Source organism: Mixophyes fleayi, chromosome 1 (assembly GCF_038048845.1).
Source record: "Mixophyes fleayi isolate aMixFle1 chromosome 1, aMixFle1.hap1, whole genome shotgun sequence".
Lineage (NCBI taxonomy): Eukaryota > Metazoa > Chordata > Amphibia > Anura > Limnodynastidae > Mixophyes > Mixophyes fleayi.
The window spans coordinates 206,447,467-206,462,679 of NC_134402.1; positions in this window are offsets into that span (position 1 = coordinate 206,447,467).

Sequence of the window (15,213 nt, forward strand, 5' to 3'; positions counted from 1 at the left end):
TTCCATAGAGATTTTCCTTTCAACTTGTCTGTATGATCTCTTTAAATGCATTGATATGGGTCTCTTACTTTTGTCTTTATGCATATATTAATATGCCCTCTCTCACCAACAACATCTCTATTAAAATTGTACAGATTGTAAAAAGTGAGAATGGCTCATATAAAACCTACAGTAAACAGTATTGTCACACACAATTGCTAGCAATAACACAAACATTAATTTCAACATAACATTATTGACAAACTGTGATCACCCCCAACTCCCCCTTGGAGGAGCTGACACAGCATCTTGCAGATTGAGCTGCTTTGTTCCTAATAGGATCGGGGGTTAAATCTGTCATTAAACTGCTACTAGCCGCAGAGCTGCCTCTTAACCAATTAACCACCAATTAGTGGAATGGAGCCGTTCTGCATTAATATTTTAACATGATGAATCCGATCAGAGATCTACAAACCCCCTTAGAGATTTATTAATTCCTCCTCAGCCATACGTATTTGAAGAGCTTTAAATGGCATGCAAGTAATGGGGAAAAGGGGTTAATATGTAACATGTTGCCACTGACTTAACAGCTTTATTGAAGAAAGCTGTCACTTTATGGGATAAGAAGAAAATCTCGAACTTTGAACAAATATATTAACCCTATGCTACTACTGAACTGACCATCAATCTGAGATTAATTTACTTATCATTTTTTCTTTTCTTACCCGCCTCTACTATTACTTAATTACTTAATGCAGGCCCAGACTAATCACTGCTGTTAAACTTATCCACACCATTTATACAAGCAATAACTATGAAATTAGTTTATTTAACATGGAAACGGTTATTGCAAAATGTAACAATATATATCATACATGTCAATGGACCTAGTCTATGGACAGTTTTCTTTTTTTAAAGACTTTATTTATTAAAATTCGTCACAAAAAGTAGTTACAATCGACAAGGTCAAGAGATACAATAGACAAATGATATTTAATGATATAGGCAAGTTGAGGTGACCAAGTATAATTAAAGTAATGGTCTGGGATTTACAAGTGTAGTAGCAACAGTAACATAGAACTGAGAATAGACCCAGATAGGGAGTGTGATAATGTGACATTTTGTATAAAGGGGAAGAAAAGAAGTAGAAATAAGAAGAGGGGTAGTTAGGGGGGGAATGGTGAGGCCGAAACCTGGAACTCCAGTGGCCAAAATGATAATGTGGAATATTATCTACAAAATATCATTCATAAGAAAAGGGCAGATACACTTCGAGGAAGATCAGCTGAGTGTGTAAGCCCAGAGACACTGTTGTAAATAAACCAATCGCCCCAGATTTGAGAGAATATATGAGTTTTCTTATTTAGATATGCAGAATTTTCCATAGATGCCAGGTACCAAATTGTATTAATTAGTTGTTGTCTAGATGGGAGATCAGGGTTTTTCCAATGCTTTGCAACTAGACATCTGGCAGCATTGAGGATCTGAACAGACAATTTATCTGCAAATTTATCCAGGACCTCGATAGGGTAGCCGAGGAGAAACGACCAAGGACATTTGGAAACCTGAACGGAAGTAACATTACTAATTAAAGTGGCAACATCATCCCAGAAAAAGGTAATACGTGGGCAGGACCACCAGATGTGGAGAAAGGACCCCTGCTCCCCACAACCTCTCCAGCATAAGTCAGAAGTGTAACCATATATTCTTTGCAGTCTAGTGGAGACTAGGTACCAACGATACTAAATTTTATATGCATATTCCTTGACTAAAGATGAAATGAATGTTTTAGAGACTCTCTCTCTAAGTGTCCTTGTCAGGTGGTTCACCCAAGTCAGCCTCCCATCTGAGCTCATGAATGGTGGGGAATTGGTTTGTTTGTAGGAGACCAGGAGACCATAAAGTGTGGAAATAATCCCCTTTTGTATGGGCGAATGTACACATAAGAATTCCAGAGATGTTAAAGGTCTTGTTATATCAAGTTTAGGGAGAGAGTCAACATGGTGCTTTACTTGGAGAAATGCAAACAGGCTTACATTAGTGAAGTAAAATTTCTCTTGCAGCAATGGTAAAGAAATACATTGATTTGCTTGTAAAACAACCCTCACCATCCTGATGTCTCTGTCTTGCCAGGCCTTGAAACGGGAAGGACATTGTCCTGGAGTAAAAGGGGGATTGTTCCAGAGAGGCGTTATAAGAGAATGAGTAGAGGTGAGCTCGAAATGGAGTTTGCAATAATCCCAGATTTGACATGTGAAGAGGGCAATAGGGTGAGATTTCAATCGGAAAGATCTGGTGCCCATTGGGACCCCCAAAGCTGAGCTTAGGGTTGATACACAGCAGCAGGAGGCCTCCAGGTCAAATCATTGGGGACCCTGGTGCTTTGTGAACCATGCCACAGCCCACATGGCCAAAGCATGTGGGTAGCCATATAATATAAGCGGATATCCGGGAAACCTCTGCCACTATTAGCCGTTGCTTTATGCAAAGTAGTGAAACTAGTGCGTGGAGGTTTATGCAGCCACACAAATTGAGAGAAGCAACTATGTAGTTGAGATAGAATAGATCTAGGTACCTGCACCGGGAGCGTCTGGAAAAGATAAAGCAAGCAGGGAAGGATATTCATCTTAAGGACAACTAGTCGACCCAGCCAGGAAATAATTAGTTTTTGCCATCTAAGCAGATCTAGTTTAATTGTTTTAATTATGGAGGGGAAGTTATGCCACCAAGAAAAGTTAAAATTACTTTTAAGAAGACCCAAGGTGGAAGATGACACTTGAAGAGCCAGGGATTCCATTTTAGATAGATTAATTTTATCAATCTGTAAGATGTTAGGGTGGAAAACAGAATAGAAAGCAAGGTGTGGGGAGAGGTTAATGTAACAAGGGTGTCGTCTGCAAATAGACTAAGTTTATATTCCGACCTTAACTCCCTTAATATCTGGAGAAAGGCGAACCATGGCCGCTGGCGGTTCAATCACAAGGGCAAAGATCAGAGGGGAGAGAGGGCATCGTTGACGAGTGCCATTGGTGATTGAGATCAGGGAGGAAATCATCCCATTTACTGAAATCCTAGCAGAGGGGTTTGAGTATAAAAGCTTGGACACCAACATAAAGGACCAATTGATTCGGTTGAAGGTTTTTTCTGCGTCCAGAGAAAGCACTACTGCCAGAGTTTTGGTAGAATTAATGTAGTGAATGAGACTAATGGTTCTTCTGGTGTTATCATGAGCCTGACGGCCTGGTATGAAACCCACCTGATCATTATGTATCAGAAGAGGTAGTAACGCGTTAAGATGGTCAGCAAGGATTTTTGCATATATTAATGTCTGCGTTCAAGAGTGAAATGGCTCTGTAATTAGCACAATCCGATGGATCCTTGTCCTCCTTTAGGATAACAATGATTCGTGCTTCAAGAGCCTCTTTTGAAGTTGACAGTTTTCTAAATAATAAATGTACAATTGGTATGTTCTGACATCAGAACATGTGGGTTATACAGTCATGGCCAAAAGTTTTGAGAATGACACAAATATTATTTTTTCACAAAGTGCTGCCTCCATTTTTATTATGGCAATTTGCATATACTCCAGAATGTCATGAAGAGTGATCAGATGAATTGCAATTAATTTCAAAGTCCTTCTTGCCATGACAATGAACTTTATCCCAAAGACAACATTTCCACTGCATTTCAGCCCTGCCACAAAAGTACCAGCTGACATCAGGTCAGTGATTCTCTCGTTAACACAGGTGAGAGTGTTGACGAGGACAACACTGGGGATCATTCTGTCATGCTGACTGAGTTAGAATAACAGATTGGAAGCTTTAAAAGGAGGGTGGTGCTTGAAATCATTGTTCTCCTCTGTTAATAATATTTACCTGCAAGGAAACATTTCAGTCATCATTGCTTTGCACAAAAAGGGCTTCACAGGCAAGGATATTGCTGCTACCGTGTTTCCCCGATAATAAGACCTACCCCGATAATAAGACCAACCCTTACTTTCCCAGAACGGTCCAAAATAAGCCCTATCCCAAAAATAAGCCCTAGCTAAATCCCCATTTTGCCTGGTCCCTGCGCTACAATACAATGCCCCCAGCGCCGCCCCCCCCCCGCATGAAATGAATGCCGCTGTTAAAGGTTTAACAGTGGCATCCAATCACAGCTGCAGCGTCTCACTGTCTCACAGTGAGCGCGCACTCTCCCCTCGTTTTCTGTGAATGACGCTGGCATGCGTGCCATGAAAACAGAATGGTACCAAAACATCCTCCAAAAGCAACTCCTCGCAACCATTCAAGAACAGCATGGTGACGAACAATGCCTTTTCCAGCATGACGAAGCACCTTGCCATAAAGCAAAAGTAATAACTAAGTGGCTCGGGATCAAAACATCGAAATTTTGGGTCCATGGCCAGGAAACTCCCAAACTTTAATCCCATTGAGAGCTTGTGGTCAATCCTCAAGAGGCGGGTGGACAAAAAACCCCACACATTTTGACAAACTTCAAGCATTGATTAGGCAAGAATGGATGGCCATCAGTCAATATGTGGCCCAGAAGTTGATTGACAGCATGCCAGGGTGAATTGCAGAGGTCTTCAAAAAGAAGGGTCAACACTGCAGATATTGATTCTTTGCATAAACTTAATGTAATTGTCAATAAAAGTCTTTGACACTTATGAAATGCTTGTAATTTTACTTCAGTATACCATAGTAACATCTGACAAAAAGTTCTAAAAACACTGCAGCACCAAACATTGTGAAAACCAATACTTGTGTCATTCTCAAAACTTTTAGCCATGACTGTACACTATGAACCACAATTTACTTCTTCATCATCTGCGGTTATACCAGAGGAGGTGATTGGGAAGACATCTGTCAAAGTGGCAGAGTCTGTTTGCCTCTGTGATTCTTGTGTTATTCTTGTCTGTCATTGTGACTGTGATTATGTGTGTAAATCTGTGTCTGTGTGTCAGTCTCTGGGCCACATTTATGAAGCACACTTGCAGCCTTAATTAGAGTAGGCTGCAATTTTGCTGCCCGAATAAGCATACATGTAGGGGGCAAAATTGCCATGTGTGGATTTTGAGTTTCACATATGTTAAGCACCATGGATCTTCCTGGCACCCCTTGCTTGAGGTGGGAGCCATGGTAATGATGTATATAAGCACTAGCAAGACTCTGGAACTCTTGACTGCTTGGTTATTATGATTCTGGAGCTTGTAAAACTACAAGCTCTACAGATGTAACTAATATTAAAAAAAGAAAAAAAAATACTGTTTTAATACTTTCATTAAAACAATCACTCTACCTAGTTTATTTCTTTAATACTCTCCTAAATCCATAGGGAATCTTCTTTCATTTGTCCTGAAGTAGTCCAATTATATTAAAATAAAAAAGATTATGACAAGACTTGCTCCTAGCATAGCACAACACTCTTATTCCTGGTATTAGAGTGAACAGCCCAGCCTGGCAGAGTCTGGTACTGGTTACCACTATTGCAGATGGACCCCAAGCTCCTTGACTACCTGCTTTAACGGTAACCAGCCCCAGCTATATCACTAGTGCTGGTAACTTATTTTAAGGAGACACTAGTGGGGTTTTTTATTATTATTTATTTATTTAATTCCTCTTTTTTTCTTGCCATATTTAGAAGTCGGTCCAAAAAAATCAAATATGTGATAGGACTTGGTATAGTTTGTAGCTTGTTTGGGTTTATGGTTAGGATGCTTAGATTAACGCTGATAGATAAGCGTAAGGCTAGGTGTCAGAGTTAGAATTTGCTAATGTTATGGCTATATAAGGCTTAGACTTAAACTTATTTTACATTTTTAGAAAAAAAATTATTTTTCTTAAGTCTCGTTTGTCTTCTTATGATACCAGAATGATACCTATTTTATGGTCTCTCCTATCCAGACTCCATTACCGAGAAGTTTAATAGTGGGCCAAGGGTAATTAAATTTTTTCCATTTATTAAAATGGATTTCTTCTCTTCACTTTCTGAAACAAGGCTGCTAGCACATTGTTTTCTGTGATAAGTACAAGAGAGTCCACTATAGACGAACAAAATTAATTAGTGACAATGTTGCATTCGTGGTTGCACTTACCTGAAGGAGTTAATGTGGGGTTTAGATCTGGCCAATGAGGTTGAAGGGAGGGCTTTGTGGCTTTGTATAGGCGATGCATTTCCTGGTCTGAGTCACTCGGCCTGGCAAAATCCCGCCCTCCCACGCCATTTTTTAAGTAAGCCTCAGTGGCGGATCCAGGGGGGGGGTGATCGGGGCTTGCTGCCGGCGGCTGCACATTATGTGCAGGTCCATTCAGCAGTGACAGGCAGGGCCAGCGTGCTGCCCGGCCGCTCTGATTGTGTTTTAAACACAATCAGAGCATCCGGGCAGCACACTGTCCCTGCCTGTCACTGCTGACCGGACCTGCACATAGTATGCAGCCGCCGGCAGCCTCAGATGTCAAAAAGGGGGCGGGGCCTAAATCGGCCCCCCTACATCGCCCCGGGTAACAGTATTCTCTAGATCCGCCCCTGGTAAGCCTTAAGGGTTAAAGGTAGTTTGGCTGAAAGCTGGTTATGTAGGGTTATAGTTCTGGTGTTGGAGAAAGGCACTGCGATCAGCGGCTGATATATACGGCTCTATCATGATTGGTCGCAGGTATCTGTCCCCTTACAAGCCAATCGGTTACTCTTGTCCCTTCCGTGGGGAGGGGCCTCGCCTGGCTCAGTGAGGGAGGGGGAGTGAGTAGTGAGGTGAGTGCAGTTTACGCTGATGCCAGGTTAGGGCCGGCCAAGCAGTGGGGTTATGAGAGAAGTGGGTGGACTTAAGGCTACATTGCCATGTCCATGCTTGGTTGGGTATCGCTGGAGCTGATCTTCAGTGCCCTTTCTCCACCACCAGGTTTAATTAGGTTATAATAAAAATATTTTTTGTGCCACTTTACTCAAGCCTCCGTGTCTTTATTTTATATAAGTTGGTTATGTCATTAAAGGTATGATGTAGAACGAAGGGCATATACTGTGAACTATTTACAGTGTTTCCTTGTTTAGTATATAAGCTCTGACCCTTTCATCTAATTTTTGTCACAGAGTAGTAATAGACTTGCAGGTTTCTACCCCCCCTCACTCTTCTACCCATCCATGAACATTGTTGCATATTGAAACACTAAATACATATGTAGTGTGCATCTCTGTAAGAAATTAACATAATACATCCAATTACTTTAGCTTCCAAATTTATAATAAAATAATTTGCATTTTTTGCTCTGTGGTAAGAATGAGCATATTTTTACCCTGTCTCTAACATTTTTACTAGTGGGCTGAAGATTTTCAGCTGACTTGTATGAATTTAGTTTTAGAGTGGAGATTGTTACCTTTCAAAGCTCTAATTCCTAATCACTACAATAGGGTCAGAACATAATTTTATCATTTTTCATGTCTTAGCCATCTGTGTTGTCTCCAGTGCTGAAAACAGAGCATCCTGTAGACCAAGGGTTTGTAACTCCAGTACTCAATTATTACCCGGTTATGTTTTCAGGATTTCTATCTATGTAGACAGGTAGATAATTACTGACCCAGCAAAATAGATGAACTCACCTGTGCATGATTAAATGAATCCTGAAAACATGATTTGTTGGTGGCACTTGAGGACTGGAGTTGAGTCCCGCTGCTATAGACAATCTGACCATCAGAATGCTTATAGCACCACATATTATTTCAGGAAATGAGTAAAGGTGAGGCTGCCTTTGATAGTGGCAGTATCATGAGACATGGAGGTAAGCGGGAAACAAGAGACTGAGAATAAATAGGGAAAGGGTCTTTAAAAATTACATAATAGGGAGGCCGTGTGCCTGTGAGTATGAAATAAGGGTAGGTGATGAGGATTAGTTAGGGAAGTAGTGATATTTGTGCATAGTTCCGACCGTATTCAAATCCAGGGGCATCTCAAGATACATTTTGACTTGAATCTTGCCATACGTAGACACACAGAACAGACTGCGGACTGCGGACCCAAGTAATAGATCACATCAGAAAGTATAAAACAAAATAACATCTGCTGTCAGCATAATCATTTATATAAATATTAAACTTCAAATATTATTTTTATTGATTTAATTTACATTAATTACAAAAATAAAGATGCTTTCAATGTGTACTGTACATATAAAGCATTTTTAGAGTCTGTCTTACATACAGACATTCTGTGCTAACTAGTGTCACGCATACCTATACTTTTTAAATAAAATAAAATACTATGTCATGACAATAATCACTATCAGTCAACAATTGCACCAGCTTTGTAGTGGGTGCAATTGATACAGCTGAAAATAAGTGCACTTATGAAAAACCCAGGAGTTAAATCGACCACATTTGGAACATTTCCTTAACTACCTAGTTCTACCTCTCAAGTCATAGGTAGTCGTAAGTGTCATTTGCATTCGAACATGAATTGGATGCAATTGTGTTCATTGTCGTAAAATTTCAGAGCATGTGCAGAGCTATTTCACGCAAGATGCGAAATGGAAATGGACAAACGTCCAAACATGAATCAGACCTAGTATTTTAGCTAACAATTAAATAATTATCTGGTGTTTACAAAAGAGTATACAGTATAAATAATAAAATGAACAGAAAAGCCTCTTGTATAAGACTGGTAAGTTTGTCTTACATTTTGTGTAGTTAGTAATATATATGCCACATTTTTTTCTAACATCAGTAATCAAGTACTAGTTAACATGTTTTTTTATTCTTGCTTCCAACTCATTCCCATGTTGGGTCTTGATTGTAAAAGGTGGAGGAAAAACGAATGATAATGAGAGGCTTCAGTAAAGAATATGAAATGTTGAACGAAGAGGGTAACTTCAGCCAGAAGGCGACCAGATCGGTGAAGAATTTTGAATGGATCAATGTACCTGGGAGCAATCTTCATACAAGGTACTTTCAATCATATGTTTCAAGTTGACATCCAGACTTTATTTCCAACTTTGAACACAGGGACAGCTCATTGTTACCTGACTGAAAGAAATTTGTCACGAATAGATGACTTTTTGAGATTTTTTACTAAGTCAGACCAAATATTAGCATAATAGATCCCAGCATAATAAGTTGGCCGTGGGGACTTCAGTAGAAGGCAGCAAATAAAACTTTGTTTACAGAGAATGCAGACCATATACAAGAAGGAGAACTGGAGAAGGGAGTAGATGATGAAATTTCATGGAGAAAAATTGGTGTGGGCAAATTATTATTATTATTATTTATTTATAAGGCGCCACAAGGTTTCCGCAGCGCTGAACAGAGTACAAACAATGGACAGTACAGGGAATAACAGTACAGAACAATAAACGAGAAGTACCAAGACCTCAGATGCTCCAGGAAATGCAAAAATATTGAAGTTGGAGCAGAAGAGAAGGTAGAGAGACAGGAGGGAGAAGGGCCCTGCTCATAAGAGCTTACATCCTAAAGGGAGGGCAAGCAGACGATCAGCACAAAGGGAGACAGAGGAGGGGGGCAAGTGCACCCTTTTCAACGGAGGAGCCAGGAGATGAGTGCGAGCATGGAAAGAGGGTTAAGTGGAAGGCTGGTAGTCTTTGAGGAAGAGATGAGTTTTGAGTGCCCATTTGAAGGAGCACAAGTTAGGGGATAGACGGATGGAGCGAGGGAGGTCATTCCAGTGTAAGGGGGCAGCTCTGGAGAAGTCTTGAATTCTGGAGTGGGATGATTTGATTAGAGTGGAGGAGAGGCGAAGGTCATTGGCCGAGCACAGGGACCGGGCGGGAGTGTGGATGGAGAGGAGATTGGAGATATAGGGGGCAGTATAGTGGGAGAGGGCCTTGTAGGTGAAGGTAAGAAGTTTGAAAAGGATTCAATAGGGGAAGGGAAGCCAGTGAAGGGCAAGGCAGAGAGGGGAGGCAGAAGAGGAGCGGTGAGAAAGGAAGATAAGCCTCGCCGCAGCATTGAGTATAGAACGAAGGGGGGCAAGACGAGAGCGGGGGAGGTCAGTGAGGAGAAAATTACAGTAGTCCAGCCGAGAAATGATGAGCGTGTGGATAATAGTTTTGGTTGCTTCATTAGAAAGGAAGGGCCAGATACGGGCAATGTTGCGAAGTTGAAAGCGACAGGATTGGGCAAGAGATTGAATGTGGGGTGTAAAAGAGAGGAAGGAGTCGAGGATGACACCCAAGCAGCGTAGTTGGGGGACGGAGGAGATGGTGGAGTTGTTAACAGTGATGGAGAGATCCAGATGGGATAAGGACTTAGTCAGAGGGAAAACAATGAGTTCTGTTTTTTCAATGTTGATTTTGAGAAAGCGAGAGGACATCCAAAAGGAGATGGCAGAGAGGCATATAGGTGATACTGAAGGCCGAATGAGGTGATGAGAGTACCGAGGGAGGAAGTATAGAGTGAGAAGAGTAGAGGGTCAAGAACAGAGCCCTTAATGACTCCTACAGGGAGGGCAAAGGGGGGGGGGGAGGATGAACCGGACATAGATACAGAGAAAGAGCGGTTGGCGAGATAAGAGGTGAACCATGTAAGGACAGAGCCAGAGAGAGAGAGTAAAGGGTCTGCAAGAGGAGGGGGTGGTCCACGGTGTCAAAGGCTGCAGATAGGTCCAGGAGGATGAGCAGGGAGAAGTGACCCCTGGATTTAGCAGAGAGGAGATCATTTGTTACATTGGTCAGGGCAGTTTCAGTAGAGTGGAGGGGGCGGAAGCCAGATTGGAGAGAGTCAAGGAGGGAATTGTCTGAGAGGTGACAGGTGAGGCGGTTGCAAACAATTCGCTCGAGAAGTTTAGAGGCGTAGGGGAGAAGAGAAATGGGGCGGTAGTTAGTAAGTGTGGTGGGATCAAGATTAGGTTTTTTTAGAATAGGAGAGATAAGGGTATGTTTGAAGGAGGAAGGGACGGTACCTGTGGAGAGAGAAAGTTTGAAGAGGTGAGCTAAGTAAGCGCAGACAGTGGGGGAGAAGGAGCGAAGAAGGTGAGAGGGGATGGGATCCAGGTGACAGGTAGATGAGGGAGAGGAAAGAATGAGGGAGTGGACTTCATCGCCCGTAGTAGGGCGAAAGGAGTCCCAGGGTGGGATAAGGGGGGAGGAAGGAGCAAAGAGAGGGGCAGGAGAGGAAAGGGAGGAGGAGGAGATATCAAGTCGGATGACCTCAATTTTGGAGGAGAAAAAAAAGAGGCAAAATCTGTAGCAGAGAGGGAGAGTGGGAAAGGAGGAGGGGGAGGGGTGAGGAGAGAGGTGAACGTGGCAAAGAGGCAGCAGAAATTAGAGGACTGGGAAGAAATGAGGGACTTAAAGAAAGATTGTTTAGAGAGGGAGAGGGCGGAGCAGTAGGAGGAGAGGATAAACTTGAAGTGGAGGAAGTCAGCCAGGGAGCGAGAATTTGTCCAGTGGTGTTCAGCAGCACGAGTGCACTTCTGGAGGAAGCAGGTGAAATTAGAGTGCCAGGGTTGGGGAATTAAGTGGTGGACAGAAGTGGCAGGGCCGACAGCGTCCAAGGCAGTGGTGAGAGAGTGGTTGTAGAAGAGGTGGTGTGGTCAGGGCAGACCAGGGAGGGAAGAGTGGATAGTAGAGTTTCAAGAGAGGAGGAAAAGGAAGTAGGGTCAACAGCAGCAAGATTATGCCTAGTGAGAGTAGTTTTAGGGAGGGGGGAAGCAGGGGAAGAGGACAGATTGAAGGAGAGTAGATGGTGGTCAGAGAGTGGGAAGGGAGAGTTGGAGAAGTCAGAGAGATCACATAGATGAGAGAATACAAGGTCAAGGGAGTGACCAAGGCAGTGGGTGGGGGAAGAGGTCCACTGCGTGAGGCCAAGTGAGGAAGAAAGGGGGAGAAGTTTAATGGAGGCAGGGTCAGAGGGGAGATCATTTCCGGAGAGAAATTCCGCTCATGGAACTAAATCCACCTAGTTGCCTTTGTTTGGCAGAAGTATAGATTCCACTGCTCTGATTGACCATTCAACTGGAGATGATAAGCCATGGAAAATGTAAAGCAAATGTTTAAATACAGCAATGGAAGTTGCTCAATCAATTTCTAGGTTCACAGTATCGGGCTCAGTTTTTGGTAAACTGAGCCCACCCAAACTTCACCGAGCAGGCTCGGTACTTTCGCATGCCCTTGAAACTGAAAATGAGGTAAAACATCATCATTGCGTCGTTGGATTCTATAAGTACCGCCCTCCACTGAGATCAGACACCATTTCACAGATAGACACAAATTTTTTACTCAGAGGAAGGTGGGTAATAAAATCTATGGCAATGTGGGTCATGGTCTTACAGAAATGGGCTGGGAATGTAAAGGACCAAAGGATGATTGATGTTGTGCATACAGAAACAAAGTTTCTTAAATCCTGGTGAAGGGTCGCCACCAGTAATCCCATGAAAAGAGTGTCATAAGTTTTAAGGAAATAAGCATGTCCAGACAAGCAGGAAGACTGTGCCCATTGTAGTAGTCTTCTTGGGAGAAGTTACTTGAAAGAGGGACATTTTGAAAAGATATCTCCTTTCTTCGAGGGTGAGCTTCATCGCCAGGAGCCCCTTGTTATTATTATTAATATTATCGTAGATTTGTAAGGTGCCACAGTGCTCTGCAGTACCATACAGTAGGAAAAACAGGACAAACATAAAACAGGGTCATACAAACAAGAACTTACTAGACAGACAAAATAAATGCAGGAATGAAAACAAAGGGAATGGAAGATCATGTTCATTAGAGAGCTTATATTCCAAGTGGAAGAGGGTACAACTGAAACAAAAGGAGCGAGTGTGGCTTAGAGTGGAGATTTGCCAACTGTGAGTGTGTATTAGTTTGAATAGTATCATCAGGGATAAGGTAAGCTTTAAAAAGAGATGGCTTTTTAGAGAACATCTAAAGATTTGAAGGCTGTGAGAAAGCCTGATTGGGCATGATAAGGAATTTGCATAAGTAGGAAGTAGCATGGGAGAAGTCTTGAAGGCGTAAGTAAGAGGTGGTTACCAGAGATGAGACAAGGCCTATCTAAGGTCTATCTAAGAGGGTGAAAGGGAGAGTATTTCAGTAGGAGATTTGAGATGTATGAAGGGTGAGTGTTGTTGAGGACTTTGAGGTAAGGGTGAGTAACTTGAATTGGATTCTGGAGGACACAGGGAGCCAGTATAGGAATTTGCAAAGTGGTGCAGCAGATGTAAATTAAAGACAGAGAAATATCAGTCTTGCAGCAGCATTTATAATGTGTTGAAGTATGGATATGTGGGTCAGAAATGCCAGATAGCAGGAGGTTGCAGTAGTCAAGATGGGAAATGATGACAGAATGGATAAGAGTTTTGGTAGCATATTGAGTAAGAAAAGGGTGTATTCTGGTAATATTTTTAAGGTGGAATCGACAGGATTGGGAGAGAGTCTGGATGTGAGGAATAAAGCAGAATGCAGAGTGTGACAACAAGGCAGGGGGCCTGGGTAACGGAGACTAATAGTGAGGGATATTTGAGGGGAGGTGGAGATTCTGGTAGGAGGGAAGATAACAAGCTCTGCTTTGGATATGTTGAGCTTTAGGTAGCATTGGGACATCCAAGTAGAGATAGCTGAAAGACAGTTGGGTAGATGAAATAGTACAGAAGAGGAGGTCGGGGAAGAGATATAGATTTGAGTGTCATCAGTGTAGATGTGGTACTGGAGGCTGAATGAGCGATTTAGTGCTCCAAGTGAAGAGCTGTACAATAAAAAAGTAAAGGGCCAAGAACAGAGCCTTGTGGGATCCCAACAGATAGAGGGACTGGAGGGGAGAATATACCAGAGGTAGAAACACTAAAGGAGCGGTTCTATAGGTAGGAAATTAACCAGGAAAGAACTGTACCACAAAGGGCAATAGAGTGAAGGGTGTGTTGGAGAAGAGGATGATCAACAATGTCAAAAGCAGCAGAGAGGTCCAGAAGAATGAGTATGGAGAAATGACCCTTAGAGTTTGTTGTAAGTAGATCATTGATCACTTTTGCAAGAGCAGTTTCAGTGGAATGTTAGGGATAGAAGCCTGATTGCAGAAAGTCGAGAATAAAAGGAGAGAAAATGAGACAGGCATTTGTACACTAATGCTCAAATAGTTTGGAGGCAAAAGAAATAGGACGGTAGTTGGACAGAGAGGCTGGATCGAGAGATGGTTTCTTTAGAATTGGTGAAAAGAGCGCATGTTTAAAGGAGGATGGAAATGTGCCAGTTGAGAGAGACAGGTTGAAGAGAAGAGTTAGAGGAGAAGATGTGATCAACGGTATAAAAGCTGCAGAACGGTCCAGGAGAATGAATATGGAGAAATGACCCTTAAATTTGGCAGCAAGTAGATCATTGATTGCTTCTGTGAAAGCAGTTTCAGTGGGATGTTGGCGGCAGAAGCTTGAATGCAGAGAGTTGAGAATGGAGTGAGAGAAGAGAAATTGAGACAGGCTGTTGTACCAATTGCTCAAGTAGTTTGTAGACAAATGGGAGGAGAGAAATAAGGCAGTAGTTGGAGAGAGAGGCTGGATTGAGATATGGTTTCTTTATATGAGATGAGTTTCTTTAGGTGAGATGAGCGCATGTTTAAAAGTGGATGGAAGTGTTAGGAACCCCTCTAGCCGGTACTGCACAACCCGGAGTCTGCTCTGCCAGTCAGGTGTTCACTGGAGCCCCTAGTGGTGGGGACAGATTTGGCCGCAGACTGACAGAGGTTCCTGAAGTGCGTACCGGCTGGGGAGAACCCAGGAAAGCGGAGTGAGGTCCAGGCACCAGGCAAGGGTCGAGGGCCGGCAGCAGACAGGGAATCCAAAGAACAAGCCGAGGTCAAGGGTCATGAGCAAACAGGAAAGTCGATAATCACGCCAAAGGTCGGGGTCACAGGAAACACAGGCAAGGTCCAAATCCAGGCAAGGGGTCATACACAAGCAATCCGATCTCAATATCCACAGGACAAAACTGGGAACACAGCAGGTCAGCAAACTGGCACAGGAAGCTATAACCGGCAGTGAGGATGCAGACCTCACTGCCCTAAATACTGGTGGCCACCAATCAAAGCCCAGATCTGTAAAGGCCCACAGGGGGTAGCAATCACTGGGCCAAGCCCCCTTCATCAATCAGGCCACAGGCTGCCTATTGCGCGCATGCGCCCGACTTCCAGCACAGCCGGGACGTAGCGCTACAGAAGAAGCTTCCGGCCGTTGCCTTAGCAACGGCCGGGCAGGAAGCGGAGATGACGTCCCGGTCATCAAGGTGACGGCCGGGACGCCAGGGGGAG